The sequence below is a fragment of the Ptychodera flava genome, chromosome 7, assembly GCF_041260155.1.
Source record: "Ptychodera flava strain L36383 chromosome 7, AS_Pfla_20210202, whole genome shotgun sequence".
Classification (NCBI taxonomy): Eukaryota; Metazoa; Hemichordata; class Enteropneusta; family Ptychoderidae; genus Ptychodera; species Ptychodera flava.
This window is the reverse complement of record NC_091934.1, coordinates 23832612-23848642: the sequence shown is the minus strand read 5'-3', so window position 1 is coordinate 23848642 and position 16031 is coordinate 23832612. Positions and strand designations below refer to the sequence as shown.

The window sequence follows — 16031 nt, the reverse complement described above, 5'->3', positions numbered from 1 at the left end:
GTGGTATCACTGGTTGACGAGTTATTTTGACGCTTCGATTATTATGTAATTATCAGTGTCTAGAACTGCTGTTCCACTTCCATTATCTAACGGTTTGATCAGTACCTCGCCGTTTTCTGATAGCATTCTCAAAGTATTCTATTCTGTGTTTCGGAAAGGAAACCTAGTTTCAGGAAAGTATGCAATAACATTACACTAGTCTTATTAAAGTTATTATTTACTCAGGACATTGATAAACAAACGATCACATATTCAAGTTCAAGTTAATTACATTTATGGTTGAGTTTTATTACATTTATGGTTAATTTGTTTATTACATTTGTGGTTGCGAGTTGTTACATTAATGGTTGACTATTTTATTACATTTGTGGTTGATTTTATTACAATTGTGGTAGATATTACATTTGTGGAGATTATTACATTTGTGGAGGTTACAAAGCTCACATGTTCCCGGCACATGTTAATGAACTTCCATTAAATGGATGCGTGTGCTCCACGTCTCTCTAACTGCGCAGGTGTAAATGCATATCGGGTGTGATGTGTGACAACGGATTGAGCCAACTTTCCCTGTTTAGATGTCGCAAACTGAATATGTCCCTGCCCAGGCACTCTTTGATAATTCGGAAGGGTCGAGACATTGACATTGGGGACCACATTTGTCTATATACTAAGTTCGGGTCACATCCGTCACGGAAACTTTAATATTTGTCAGTTGGCTAGCAGTTAGAGTATGAGGCAAGATTGTAACATGCAAAGAACATAAGTCACACACGTCGTACATACATACCCACACACCTACCCATCCATCAAACTACCTACCTGCTTCCTACCTATACCTACCTACGTATGCATGTATGCATCATACATACGTATGTACATACATACATACATACATACATACGCACATACATATATAAATTCATACATACATACATACATACATACATACATACATACATACATACATACATACATACATACATACATACACACATACATACATACTATATTATGACGGAAGGGCAGAGCTCCATATGTAAAATACAACCCTTTTTATTCATTATTTGTTTATGTACTAAATAAATAGTTGCCGAGTTTTGTTATGTGGTTATAATTAGCTGAGGCTACAGTTCCAAAATAATATGCCTGCCAAACAAACATACATACATGAGAACTAAATGTTATAAATGTTGATTGTAGATCGATGTCTCCCCCCCCCCCTGAAGTCGCTTTGAATGAAGACGTCATATCGTTTAACCGCGTGGGGATTGATCAACAGTGTCATGTTCTATTTTTAAAACTACCATAATGCAAAAATGACAATGGCGAAGACGGGTCTTCACGGATACGATCATGCCATGGAAACTTGAGTGAACTTGCCGTCTGTGAGTATCAGTGTTATTGTCCAGCATATGCCGGAAGGTGCAACGCGTAACGATTCCGCGCAGTGCTTGTTCGAGAGTGGGGATATATTACGGCTGTCATCACGGTGTAAGTCATAGAAAGCCGCCGCCGTTTTAATCACTTTGGAAGCCAACATCTGTGTACGCATAATTAGCACACTGCACGTTCGTTTGAAGTCTCGAAGTCGTCTCAACAAACCCATACAAATTAAATACTTGTTTTATATCATACTTAATCTTGACGCAGTACCATTGTTGTTTTCAGGCAATAGAAAAGAAGAAAATTTTTTGGCTGCAAGCAAAAGCGCGCGCAGTTGACATATAAAATTCGTTTACTCACCAGTGCCTCGCGCACGACAGACAAGGATCAACAAACCGGGAATGAGGTATACGACTATTCGAGCTTGTACGCTGTATGGCGTACCTGAATGCTGTCACCGCGGTTGAGAGAATGCGATGTAGAATACAATAGTCCGACTGGGACCTGGAAAGCCGACGAACTCCGACGTCCGGCTGGCGCAGTCAGAAAGTCCACAAGTCCAAATTCAAATTCAAAAGCACACAGCTCCATAGGGCACCGTTGGAAAAATACATCAATCAACCCGCCCTTTCGGCTAGTGTTGCAACACGCTATCTTGTGATTGGTCCAAGTTCGCCGCCATGTGAAGTCCTATTACTTGCTTGAAAAAAAAGAGGACCTGCTACATGTTCGTGTCAGTGTTTCTTAACAAGCGGTGAAACACGTGATATTTCTTACCAACGATCCAAAATGATATTCTTGACGACAAAATAAGCTGCAATGAATTAATGTTGACGGTATGTATTATATACAAGCCATGGTATTGAAAAAGAAACCAGCCGTAATTTATTCACGCAATTAATGATTTATTAAACGTAACAGCCAGTGTGAAATGCTGTTACGACAGCCGCTATTGCTCCTTCGTGGAGTCGCAGGGTTGCAACACAGTCAATCGTGTAACAGATTGTTTTCAAAACTTTTCTTGACAAAGGATAACCTAGAAAAATTCATTACGACTTAAACCTCTGCTTGTACGTGTGTATATATATATATATATATATATATATATATATATATATATATATATATATATATATATATATATATATATATATATATATATAATACATACATACATACATACATACATACATACATACATACATACATACATACATACATACATACATACATGCATACATACATACATACATACAAAGTGAAGTTTCTGATTCGTGTTGTAATTGCATTGACCTCTGTTGTTAACTTCCTTTCTAAATACTTTCACAAGAAAACCTAATTCTTGATGAAAATCGCCTACATTGTGTGCGCATTGTTGGGAATAAGATGATGACGTCAGAAACAAAACTCCTTGGCTGTATATCTGATGAAATTCTCAATCACTGAACAGTTCTACCGAATTTGTGACGTGATTGTTTCTTAATATTTATTTAATGATGTCGCGTCTCTCAGCCCTTTTCACACCAGTGTTATCTTTAGCATTCATGGAACAAAATACACTTCCCTGCAGCCTATCATCAATTCAAGATCGTGTGTATATTATTACATAAAGGAAGCAGGCACTGAATGCACTGAATGATGGAAAAAAACGTGATGCGATTATCAATTATCAGCAGCCAAAAGTTTACAGGGCCTTCATCCTAAATGCTTATAAATACAAATGGATTCAGGAAATGTTGCGCTTTGAGAACGCGATATGATATTTTTTTATCGTGATATTTCATTTTCAGAGCGAAAGTGTTTTCATTTTTACCGTAATGCAATACTATTGAAGGAAGGAAGCCTCCTCTTCATGTATTTATCTATAATTCCAGATCCTACAGTACCCGGAATTATAATAGTCCGGGTTAGTATTGATAATTTTCCATCGTTCTGATGTGGCGACTCCCTACCCCCAGCTTTCATGGACCCCTAACTTTCACGGACCGTCATGCTTCAGTGGTCATTATCAGGCGCTATTCTGTCAAGGAACTTACAATTTTAAATTTGAAAACATACAAAGCAGTGAATTTGAAATTCAGCCTGGATTTTCGCTGGCACAACTTTTAAAAAAAATTGATAACATTTTATCTCTGGCTTACCATCTTACAATCTTAACCGACGTGCGCTTGCGCACATCGATCAACGGTCAACATTGACAAAATTGTTGCTGTGTAAGTATTATCAACAGCCTTGGTGTGCCGGTAAAGCGCAGGTTCCCTGCAAATAAATTTTGCAAAATGTCCGACAATCATATGCGGTGCGATCGTCCCCGGTGTTTATTTTACCAGCTTCAGTGTTATGATTGTAATTTCTCAGCTCAGACCTCCACGGGCGACATATGCCTTCACCGAGAGCGGAGTCACAAAGCGAGAAAGGGGCCATCCATGCGCTTTCCCCACAAGATAATGGATCAATTCATCACGAGTTGAGAACTTTCATATCAAGTGAAATAAGAAATAGCTCATCGCTTAATTAACTTCTTTATCTTAATATTACAACGGACACATCGGCAAGGTCATGAACATTACATGATCACAGTGAATGTAAGGCAGTATTGCCATAGAAACGGTCGTGTATAATTATGATGATTAATTGCCTTGGAGTATCATCAATATCGCATTGTGCACGAGGCTCTCCTAAAAATATACTTTGTATTGTTATAATGAAATTATGTCACCTAGGGTGTTTGTAGCTATGATTATGCACACAATCACATCGCGCATGTCCCTACCGTCGCAGGATGCCCTTCAAATAACCAATGGAAACAGTCATAGCATGTTAGCAGAGGGGAGGTCACGTGAAGTTGAATAACAACCGAATGATGGTATAACATCCTGAAAAACTTCGCGAGCTCAGAGTGGTTTACTCGCCGGGCAGGGGACCTCCACGCCGACCCGGCGAAACCAAGCCGTGCGGACCGGACGACGCGCCATCACGAAAGGTAGTACTGTGAATCGTGATTGCATAAGCAATAAACAATTGTGAGCCATTGTGAACGGAATTATTAATATCGCACGACACTGGAAAATCATGTGACATCGTGACAATGAATATCCTCTTCCATCAACATGAGAATCACTACCTAAAGGGCCGCGGATAATTAAAACAAGCGCACAGGAAACGCAATTTCTGTTTTTAGGGGAGAGGCTTTGGCTGTATTTAGATTACCGTGCGCAAAAATCGCACTCCATGATTTTATATCGCAATATCTCGCTACACGTTTTTGTGTATCGCAAAATATCGCGCTATATTTGTTTGGCGTGTAGTGCGGCACGAGCCCTACATGCATGTGGTTTAGTGTACGTGGAAAATAACCCAACAATCATTTTGGATACACTGTTTCAATTCATTTCATTCTGATAGTTGCGTCATTGTGGAGTTGGCAGAAACTGTGTCAAACCACATATGAACTGAAAATGTTAACGTGTTTCAATACATATTGCTTCATTATACATTGCAGTTGTCTATGAACTAAAATTTTTGCTATGTTTCGCCAACTTTGGTCAAGTTAATCCAGGCATATCCCTGATTAGGAAAGTTATCAAATATTCAAATTAGGAATTGGCTGACGTTAAAATGCTTTTCGACTTTCAGTAATGTTAAATCATAATATCTTCAATATACATACCAAGTTTCTTAAACTTTGATTCAGTCAATTCAGATACATCCCTATTTAGGAAAGTTCATCAAATATGCAATTCGCAGTTAAATTTCCTGTCACACCCTTATGTTTTTCATTGCCGATAAAGCCTTGTGTGATCAATAGTTGTAGTAAGTCTTATCAAATTATGTGCAGCCGTTCTCAATGTATGTCTGGGTTTTTTTTCAAAAATCATTAATTATGCAAATGAGCATAAAATATGCAAGCCACACCCACCAAAACTGATCAGTTCTTGCCGCTTTCAACCTAATCTATGAACCAAATTTGATTCTGATCTGATAAGCTGTTCTTGAGATATCGCGCCAACAGACAGACAGCTAGACGGACAGACAGGTACACTGACAGACAGACATCCCTGCGACATTAGCCCACGTGAGTGAACACCTGAGCTAAAAAGGAAAGAGTTGCAGATGATTCGTCAGATTACAAAGATTCAATGTACAGTCTATTATTTTGCAAATTGGTGAAATGTGTCGACTTTTCTCTGCACATTTTTGTGTATTCGTTTCTGACCTTTGAATATTCATCGTAGTCAGCTGGATCACCAGATATTCTAAATCTATTCAAGCACTGGAATTTCAGATGTCTTTTCTGCCTGCATTCTTGATCAAACCATGTTGCTTGTGTGCGCTGTGCAATACCATTTTCTGCTTTGAAAGGCATGAACATGTGTGCATTTTTGCCCGCTTCTTCAAGCAGAGCAGATAAATTTTTCACCACTACATTTACATCAGAATCAACCAACATAAGCAAATCATGTAGCTTATCTTTCACGTATTGCGTTGATAAAAAATCACGATATAAACTTTTTGATTCTTCTTTCCATTTGTAAGTACCTCTAGCAATACGTGCATTCTCAAAAGGTGAAGCAGGATCACCCGATGTGTTACACTTTAAAATACATGTCAGTGGGAAATGATCAGATCCATCCATTGTTGGTATTTCAAAATGTGAAATATGGCGATACAAGTCAGTAGATACACATACATAATCAACAGTACTTCTGCCTCTATTGGCTATACACGTGAAATCCCCTTCCTCGTCACCAGTTACTCTTCCATTTAGAAAATGTAAACTTAAAGAACAACACATGGAGATCAAAGACATTCCGAAATTATTTACCACTGGATCTTTAGAATTCTCGGTGTGTTGAAATGATCGTTTGGGTAGCTGTCCGCCAACTCTCCAATTACAGTATTTTCATCCTCACTGATAAAATCTTCTAAATTTCCACATCGAGCATTGAAATCTCCTATAACCATCAAATTACATCCTTCATGGTCTGCTTGAATTTGAATCAATTTGTCTTCTAGATTTTCAATACCGTTACTATAATTTACGGAATTATAAAAGGATGACCCCTCTGGCGCAATATAGGTGACACAAAGTAAAATGTCTCTTTCAACACCCCAAAACTCTTTTTTCATTTTAAGAACTATACAATTTTCTATATCCTTATTGATTCTTTTGACTCCCATTTTATATTTCGATTTCACAAATAATAACACACCACCGCTAAAGCGTCCTCTCTGAGTTAACCTTCTTCCACCACAACTAAACACAATATAACCAGGAAAAATATTACTAAATTCCAACTCATCTTTAGCCCAAGTTTCCAATAACCCAAAAATGTCAAACTTACTACAGTATTCATGAAAATAAGGTTGTCCTATTTTTGATTTTAGCCCGTGGATGTTCCAACATGAAATTTTTATAGGAGAAACACAAAATATTTTCTGGCCTCGGCCACACCTCTATACTCGTCTTTGGTCGCCAACTACCTGGTTTAATTTCTCATCAACTGTGTACGCAAGAGATTGACCATTTCTGTAAACAATCAGTCTGTCAAATCTCACAAAAGCTTTACTTGACTCATCTTCTTCCATTATTTCTCTGCGTTTCGCGAAAAGTTTTTTCCTGATGTTTCTTATCCTTGGAGAGAAATCTTCATCAACCGTTATATTTGTCCCTTTCAACTTCTTTCCGTTTTTCAGGATAAGGTTTTTATCTTTCCACGATTGAAAACTGACGATTATAGGTTTGATCCTTTGGTGGTTGGAGCATTTGAAATTCTATGCGCTCTTTCAATTTTCACATCCTTTTCTATTCCCATCGTGTCTTTGATAATGTCTTTCACTTTACTTTCCGTTGTATCCCAGTTTTCTTTATTTTCTTGATTTACACCATAGAACAACAAGTTATTTCTCCGTGAACGGTTTTCTAGGTCGTCTTTCTCTCTTTTCATCTCTTGGACCTCATTTTCAAACTGCTGCACTTTATGATGCAAGACATTTAACTCTTTTTGCAAATCCTCGTTTTCCTTTTCCAGACGCTCGTTTCTTTGTTTCAAACTGCTTACCTCCGAATGAAGCGCATTCAGTTCGCAATTTAAAGCACTAAATTGGTCATCCATTGACGTAGTCAGCTCACCAATGGTTTTGTCAACCCCTTCCAGCTTATTGTTCATTTCTTTCCTCATTTCTTGAAGCTGGTTGAGTATCTCATTTCCAACACTCATTTCTAAATGTGTTCCTGGTACAGGTGTGCGTTGGGGAGAATTTCCTGGAGACGACTGAGTTGAAGTTGGCGTTGGCTTGCTACTTCGTAGTTTTCTCGCTAATTCCTTTTCTGTAGCTGGCCCCGGGTTTAATTCTACGTCCCCAACACACTGCAAAATCAGGTTTATTGTAAGTACAAGGAGAAAACAAATAGGCATAGGGACCACAAGCCGTTGCGCTATAGCTTCGACCACCTGTTGTTACACTTTCATTTTCAAGATGTCCGCCCCGCCACGTTGTCGGTTGTTGGAACGCGCCTATTCTGGCTCTCCATGCGTCAACAGTGATGCCCATCTTCTAGAACTTTCGAGGAAGTATTCCTATATCCTTCACAAGTCTTAAACTGATGTCTCTTCTTCGCTCCTTTGATAGTTTTTATGATCTCTGCACTCGACAAAAAATGTAAATGAAATGTGGAAAATTCTTAGTGGGTTAAAATACAAAGGGAATCCTGCAAATGCCATTGACATTCAATCCTGGGGTATGTACTTTTCTTCCCTGTTAAACGTAAATCACGAGGAGGCAAATGTTCAGGAAATTTATTCGGCAGATTTAGGACAGGTTTACATTGAAGAGGACACTTTAAATGCACCAATTACAGATACTGAAATCCTAGAAAGCATTCAAAATTTGAAGAAAAATAAAGCAGCTGGGGAAGACTATCTTATTGGAGAATTTTTCAAATCAGCTCAAGATATATTGTTACCCATTTTAAATAAGCTTTTCAATAGAATTTATGATACTGGTGTTTTCCCTTCAGGCTGGGGAAAGGGAATTATTTTGCCACTTTACAAGAAAGGAGATACGGGAAATCCAGAAAATTATAGAGGTATTACATTGCTTAGTGTTTTCAGTAAAATTTTTACGGGTATTTTAAATAAGAGGCTTTATTGTTGGGCAGAAGCAACCAATAAGATCCCAGAAGAACAAGCTGGTTTTCGTAAGAAATACAGTACAATAGATAACATGTTTGTTTTAAACGCACTCATTCAAAAACACTTGTCCAGGAAGAAATTGCCTTTTTATTGTCTTTTTGTTGATTTTCAAAAGGCGTTTGACAGTGTAGAGCACAAGAAATTATTTGAAAAACTGTCTATGTCTGGAGTTGGTGGTAAAATGTTAAACATGATTAAGAGCATTTACAAGGATGTACAATCTTGTGTAAGAGTTCAAAACCAGTATTCAGATTTTTTCAATTGTAATATTGGCGTCAGACAAGGATGCATGCTTAGCCCCTTATTATTTGTTTTATTTATTAGTGAATTACAGTCGTGTATAATGAATGCAGGGTATACAGGGGTGCAAATAGATTATTTGTATGATCTTTTTTTACTTTTGTTTGCGGACGACATTATTTTGTTTTCAAATACGGTAAACGGTTTACAAAATCTTATCAATGTGCTTTCAAATTATTGGTGAGAAGTGGAAACTAAAGGTGAACCTAGACAAAACAAAGATTGTTGTTTTTAAACGAGGTGAAAACTTGCTAGAAAAGAGAGATGGTATTTTAACGGTAAGCGCATCTCTGCTGTAAGCTTTTACAAATATCTTGGTTTGTTATTTTCTTGTAGGGGTAGTTGGGGTAAGGCAATAAAGACCTTGGCCCAACAAGCGAGTAAAAATCTAGCCGTACTACAAAGGTTTTATTATAAAATCAAAAAGCTGCCGTTATCATTGTATTTCAAATTATTTGACGCTATGGTTACTCCTATTTTGACGTATGGAGCTGAAATTTGGGGTTATAAGCTTTATGACAATGTTGAAAGAGTTCAACAAAAAGCTTGTAAAAATATTCTTTGCGTACGATTAAATACATCTAGAAATGCAGTTTTAGGAGAATGTGGCAGACTACCGGTATTTGTTATAAGTGTTAAGAAGTGTATCAAGTATTGGTTAAACTGATTCAAATGGAAAACTACAGATTCCCTTTCAGAGCCTATAAAATGCTTAAAATTTAGATGATAGTGGGAAAATTACTTGGGCAAGTCAAGTACGCATTCTACTGCAAAACTTTGGTTTTCATTATGCGTGGTTGACTCAGGAAGTTGGAAATCCTGATTATTTTTTGTCTTTATTTGTATCAAGTCGCTGAAGTTCGATGCAAACGTGGCATACAAACATCCATAAGGAAACTTCACTTTATAATTATATTACTTTTAAACATTTGTTAGAACCAGAAAGGTATATTGACATTTTGCCAGAAAGACACCTCATATCAGCAGTCGCCAGAATCAGATGTGCAGTAGAAAGCAAACTAGAAATTGTAAGAGGAAGAGAACTAAAAATAGAAAGACAGTTGAGATTATGTAGATTTTGCAAGAAGAGATCTGTAGATGATGAATATCATTTTTTGTTGATATGTGACTTTACTCAAGCATTAAGACAACATTATCTGCCTGTATATTACACTGAGAATGTATCCTTTGTAAAATTTATTGAACTCATGAAAAATAGGGATAAGCATGTGATATTTGGCCTTGCCAAATATATTCACCATGGTATACACAAGAGAAAGTTGTCAGAGAGACCACAAGTGTAAGTGATATAAGTATTGTACGGCGAGTGTGTCTGTCTTTTGTAGTTTCTTTTTCGGTAGATTTGTAATTGTTACTGATAGTGTTTTAATCTTTGCCCCTTCAAAAGACTTATGTATTTCCTTTTATAGTTTGTGTAACGAAAGGCTGGTGGCCTATGTTATTGAAGCAATAAATATGTAAAACGTCAAAGATTCAATGTATTACCCAACTGTTACAATTTTAGCAGTTACCTATTTTAGGTATGCCGATACAGGATGAGGCTTTGTTGGATTTTCGCACTTCAAAACTTTCGTTAGGGGAGTAGGGGTTTAGGCCAAACACAATTAATTGCGTTTACCGTGCGCGCGCTTTAATTATCCACGGCCCCTAAGGCGCAAACACCTGCAAATATTGATTTCCCACCAATTGTTGCTGCTGTTTGGAAAATTATCTTTATAGTAAAACCATGTAAAATTGTCAGTGCCGACCTGTAACCCGTTCAAATGCCCGACGTTATTGTTGACTACTATATTTTAGTCCGGACTAAAATTCATATATTATCATTAAATTTTAACCAGTTCCCGACATAATGTGCAAGAGATATAGCGAGTGTATATATGTATGTGCAGTAAACTGGTCAAAATCGAGTGGTATATCTGTTGCTGAGGTGGTTTATTGCTAATTATATCATGATACTAAATGGAAATTCTGAAACTTTGAAATGGGAATTTTTCCCAACCATGCTATATTGCAAATATAGCACGGTAATTTTCACGTCTCGACCAATCAGATCGCAGTATGATACAATATGCAAAACAGTATACGTTGTGTGCGACAGGCTAATTTTCTTCGCCCATCAACACACTCTCGTTGGGTGAATAAAAATGAGTCTCTTTTCAAGACAAGAATTAAATGTCCAAAGTCACGGCTGTTTTCTATTTACAACGAGTAAAAAGGTGACCGTCACACAACATTTGAAAAGGACTTTGACCGATACCGTAACTTCGATCTTGATTATCTTTTTAAATTATTCAATTCACATTCTTTGAATAATGAGATAGGCAAAGTGCTGAGAGAATGTTTACAGAGTGATTTATTGGGTTGGAATGACACGTTTGAATGGATAGATAAAAGGCTACGAAACTTTAGATGAGACACTAACAAAACATTATGTCTGATTCGGGCAAGATGCTGCTCGCTTCTCCGAAGAATGTTGCTGAAATACACTGTCAAAAAAAATTACGACACTCAAGGTATCAGACGAGTGCCGAATAAGGCACGGTTTCCGAAAAGAAAATTCACAAAGGAAGTCTATTTCTACATCGGACTCGGTAGGGATGCAATTCCGTTCGACCTGGGAGTTCGCATTGAACTTTGCAATAATTCCATGAGGTGGGTATACACCTGTATTGTTCCAGATGTCATGCACGACATGAAAACTCAAGTTACATTTCTGACAACTCCCAACTATCTTCCCATAAACGGGTATTCCAGTGATGATTGCCCTGATGGCTTGTCGTGTCTCCCAAGACGAAATTAAAATCAATAAATTGGAGAAAGACCTTAAATTTACACTCAAAACGTCTTAAGGAATGTGGACAGTCTCATGATTAGATGTTCGTCGCCGAACCTGTGTATGCTCACTCGATAGCGGAGATCCCATAACATTGCTCGCTGTCAAAAGAATGTTAAATGACGTGCGGTGACCTGACTGTTATGTTTGCTGAGGAGACATAGGGACAACGTCGACTTAACGCGGCCAATGAAGGTGTGTCACATTCGCTCAATTTGCACATAAAAATAAGCTGGTGGTAGCTCTTTCCTATTTCGGGAGAGATGATGGGATAATTTATTCAGTGTGACACCTGCGTAAGGTCATACATACATAGATACAATACATACATACATACATACATACATACATACATACATACATACATACATACATACATACATACATACATACATACATACATACATACATACATACATACATACATACATACATACATACATACATACATACATACATACATACATACATATAATACATACATACATACATACATACATACATACATACATACATACATACATACATACATACATACATACATACATACATACATACATACACACACACACACACACACATACATACATACATACATACATACATACATACATACATACATACATACATACATACATACATACATACATACATACATACATACATACATACATACATACATACATACATACATACATACATACATACATGCGTGCGTGCGTGCGTGCGTGCGTGCGTGCGTACGTACGTACGTGCATGCATGCATGCATGCATGCATACATACATATATACGTACATACATACATACATACATACATACATATATACATACATACATACATACATACATACATACATACATACATACATACATACATACATACATACATACATACATACATACATACATACATACATACATACATACATACATACATACATACATACATACATACATAATAACATACATACATACATACATACATACATACATACATACATACATACATACATACATACATACATACATACATACATACATCATAGTACACGCATGCATCTAATCTTGTGAACGTGGACAGGACAATATGTGATTGACATGCAATGAGTGGATCATTATGTGAACAATGAGGCATACATTTGTAAGACCACTTATAATCATAAATAACGTCACCTAGACAATGTGGGTCACTAGTGACAAGGTTCCTGACAAAAGTCAAGAAACTAATCAGGCGTGAGTTGTGTATCAGGATTACACATTAATAAGCGCTCGATAATTCAATACAATTTAGGTAATCCGAAACCCTTCATTTTCAAATTATAAATCCCTACAACTCCTCGATGAGGACTGATTAAGTGATTTATATATTCATGACGACGTCATTTGTCAGTTGACTTCTTTATCACGCATTTTCCCATCTCTCTTTCCAGCGGGAATGCTAATCATTCCCTTTTGTACAAATGATATAACTATTTAATTACTGTCAAATGCATGACAAAATTCTGTACTGTTCTTTCTTGTGAATGGCAAATACTTTAATGCAAACTCCATATATATCTAAAGCCCGGGGATATAACATAATTACAGCTTGTAATAGAAGTCTTATTAAGCCCCTGTCTTGCGTATAATAGTGTTACAATAACTTCCATATCTTTATCTTTAATTTAATATCACATTCTAGTCCGGACAAGACCCCTGGGTGTAAATTCTGTAGAAGAGCTCTTCGGGCGGTTGGCTATTGATGAAAACGTGCCCTTTTGAAAGAGATCTTTTAGAAAGATATACAAGCCTTTTCAAGGCGACCTTACAATACGTAGCTCATCATTGTGCACTGTGTTCGAGCAATTCATACTTCAACACGCACACTATAAAGAACAGGTTTTCACTGGCTCTCAAATTGAATTTATATAGTATGTATGTATGTATATATGTATGTATGTATGTATGTATGTATGTATGTATGTATGCATGCATGCATGCATGCATGTATGTATGTATGTATGCATGCATGCATGCATGCATGTATGTATGTATGTATGTATGTATGTATGTATGTATGTATGTATGTATGTATGTATGTATGTATGTATGTATGTATGTACATATGTCTGTACGCATGCATGTACTAAGTTTCCAGTAAAGTGACCGTATTATATGGAGTCACTATTCCATAAACTATTAAGAGAAAAAAACGGTACATCAGCGGCGCATTGTTCAGACAAGGTTCCTTGACCCATAGACATTCAACGAAAAGAACCATACACAGAAAAGATCATAGTAGACATTATTTTTTTTGAACAATTGCGTCTCAATAAACCATTTTAGAGGAGGGTATAACCCTTCTCACCAACATAGGAAAAAGAACACATACTCTGTCCGGCTAGACATGATTTTCTTCTCTCGTGTAAGCTTTGTAATAAAATCTTAATCGGGTGAAGTGTCGGTCACTGGATCTCAATTTGATCTTGCTTCTCTTGGCTGACCAGCTTTAAATCTGTGGACCAATAAACGTGTCGCAATAAACGAAAGACGCCACACTGTAGAGGGAGCGAGCCACGTGACCACAAACCAGGAGTCTCTTTCTTAGTGGGGCGAAAGACTATCAGAAAGTGCCATTGGTAGCCATTTTATGCACTTATGCTCGCAATTCCCTCTTTCAGACAACGAGCCTACTGGTTGTTCGTATAGGCTAACAAAGTCACAGGCCCATGATGGTATGTAGTTAATAGACATGTGTAATTACATAGTCGTCTACATACGCTAGAATTTATGACGTTTATGAATTCTTTATGTCAATTCATGAATTTCTTGAAAGTCTCTTTAACTCGGCTATAAACTAGAAAGAGCAATATATATGTTAATTTTCGAGCTACAAAGAAACTTCTTACCATTAAAAGAAAGCACAAAGACAGAAATGTTGACAAATGTTGCCGCATGAAATTCAATAACTTTGAGTGGCAATGTATGAACCGAATATTTTATATTCTGTTTTATACTTGCGTTCCCGATTAGAAAACAAACATCGATTCTCCAATAAATGCAACAAACCTAGCATTAATTTTTTTTTCACGTTCAATCACATTTTTTGCCGTGGAATCGTTTGGTCATAGAACTACCGATGATGCTGTCGTCTCCCTATGATGCTTGATTTTTGCCGTTCTCTTCGCTTATTGAAGTTCTTTAATGCTACAAACACACTATGGCTGTTTATGAACTTTGGCTTGCCTTTCTGTTGTCAAGATTTCAACAGTTGCTATCAACAACGTGATAATCACAGACTCGGAGGGTCAGTGCTCAGAATGTTTGTGCAGTACGGTGTAAGTGGTTGCTATTATGCCGATTTCTAAAGAAATGTGCATACAATCAACACAAAGATTTGGGCGGGCTGCAACTTTCTTTATCGCTTTCTCTCTCTCTCTCTCTCTTCGGAGACAGGTAATCAAGCGAGTCTAACGCTTTTGTGTCTCGAACCATCTCTTAGTATCACAGAGAATCATGCCTTGGTTTGTGACCTAATGCTGTAAATTATACCGGCCTTTTTACTGCTGACCACATAAACAAAGCTATTATGAAGGATTTCGCGTCAACAGTAGATCTGATGCTGCGATATTAACTGTTCGCCTGCGAACGGTCCGAACATAACACTCTTTTTACGGTTCAGTTGTACAGTAGCTATAGAGATTTTGATCTTAGATTTGAAATTCGATCAAGTTAATGTTGCGATCATGGTGTAATAACAATATATTTACTTTCTCATGCTTTGTAACACGGAACAAGACCATTGTATGATGTCACATAATGCAGAGGTTTGCGTTGAACCTGTGGCAATTCCGGGAACTAGACATACTCTCAAAAGTTGCAAAAGATTGTCGGCTGTAATTATCAGCTAAGCGGATTAATATCAGTCGATCACAAAGAAATCAACTCTGCGAAAGTTGAAACATTGTCTGAAAGGAGGTCAAACTTAATCAAAATACACATCCCAATCTGCATTCACCACCCCCACCCGTCAGGCTGCTACCCTGAACATATTCCGTTGTCGCCTCGCCAAATAAAACATTATTCGACGAAGAATTGTCGCGCGGGATGTGTGTGGATGTGTAATGCTGTTTTGAATACGTATTATCCCAATGCAGACAATGCTACAACCTTCGCAGCGTTTATTTCTTCGTAGTTGACTGACCTTGTCGCCTAGCCAACAATAAAGTGTTGGATAGGCTCAAGCACAGAGAAACATACACAGAGTGGCAACACTTGCATGCCTTTTGTTCCATGGTCGTCTCTGTAGCCTATTGGC

General features: G+C 37.3%; 1 protein-coding gene across 3 annotated transcripts in view; it reads right to left on the bottom strand.

The window, feature by feature from the left end:
• Nucleotides 1-16031, bottom strand: part of LOC139137064 (glutamate receptor ionotropic, kainate 2-like) — a 117637-nt gene that overhangs the window by 99813 nt on the left and 1793 nt on the right. The window contains exon 1 of one of the 3 annotated variants that reach the window (XM_070705025.1): nucleotides 1744-2204. The exons of the other annotated variants lie outside the window; for them this stretch is intronic. The gene's annotated coding sequence lies outside the window, so the exon portion shown is untranslated. Of the gene's footprint in view, nucleotides 1-1743; nucleotides 2205-16031 lie in introns of those variants that run through there. 3 annotated transcript variants of the gene reach the window in all.